At 37.0% G+C, this 1,164-nt stretch overlaps 1 long non-coding RNA gene across 1 annotated transcript in view; it reads left to right on the forward strand.

Moving 5' to 3' along the window:
* LOC128250980 (uncharacterized) overlaps positions 1–1,164 on the forward strand; it is a 35,307-nt gene that overhangs the window by 5,696 nt on the left and 28,447 nt on the right. The window contains exon 2 of the long non-coding RNA XR_008266887.1: positions 35–461. This is a non-coding gene — a long non-coding RNA (uncharacterized LOC128250980). The remainder of the gene's footprint in view (positions 1–34; positions 462–1,164) is intronic.

Below are 1,164 nucleotides of genomic sequence, written 5' to 3' on the forward strand. Positions count from 1 at the left end.
TTACATATATATATAAACGTCTCTTTTATTTCAGATAGCAATGCGGCAAACAAACAGCAATAACAACAGACCCAGCTGACATATCAAAAACAAAAACCAACTCCTGACCACATTGCGTGCAATGATGATTTTACACTAATGATCGCCCGGCTTTAACTCATTATAAATTTATACACACACACACACACACACACACACACACACACACATACACACACATACAAGTACACATTCATATGAACGTCCGTCGACAGATGTCTTTGACCCGTGTGCAACACCGAAATTTGAAGTAGCTCACTGTCGGATCTATATATAGCGTACGAATACATTGGAAGAGGTCTCTGTTTGAAGAATCTCTATTACAATGGCGGAGGATATAAATGATCATTTACAACATCTTTACCAATATGCTTATGAATACTGCAATGCCACCGTGTTGTCTCATCCTCCACCTGAAGATGGTAAGTACCTCAAAATTCAAATTCCTTGCTACAAATGTCCGAGATAAGTATTTTGTGAACAAACACCTTTGTTCGTGCTATTTATAAATCTTTTCTTATGGCGTTGAACTAACAGAATCGGTAGCACGCCAGGAATAATGCTTTGCGCCATTTCGCCCGTCTTCACGTTTTGAGTTCAAATTCCGCCCAGGCTGACTTTGCCTTTCATCCACTCGAGGTTCATGAAATAAATATCAGCAGAACATTGGGATCGATGTAATTGACCTTAGCCACTCTCTCAGAATTGCTGGCCTTGTGTCACTTCCAGTGGTACTTCCGGTCACTTCAGCAATATAATGACATTTGTGCTGGTGGCGATTTCTTTTCCTTCTTTGAACTTTTTCCTTTCTCCTTTCCGACGAAGAGCAATGCTCGAAACTCTCTCCTTTCATCAAGCGTCAAGCTAATACATCTCTTGTGCATTTCGTCATGTTGTCTGTTTTTATTCGTTTTCTTTTATTCATTTATTTGAATTGACTATATATGTGGGGGGTGCGTGTGTGTGTGTGTGTGTATACACACACACAAATAGATACATATATACATAGTTATATATACATAGAATTATATACACACGCATACATACAAATAGATAGATATGTATGTATGTATGTATATATATATATATGTGTGAATATATATATATATATATATATATATATAT

This window comes from Octopus bimaculoides, chromosome 27, assembly GCF_001194135.2.
Source record: "Octopus bimaculoides isolate UCB-OBI-ISO-001 chromosome 27, ASM119413v2, whole genome shotgun sequence".
In the NCBI taxonomy this organism is placed as follows: Eukaryota; Metazoa; Mollusca; class Cephalopoda; order Octopoda; family Octopodidae; genus Octopus; species Octopus bimaculoides.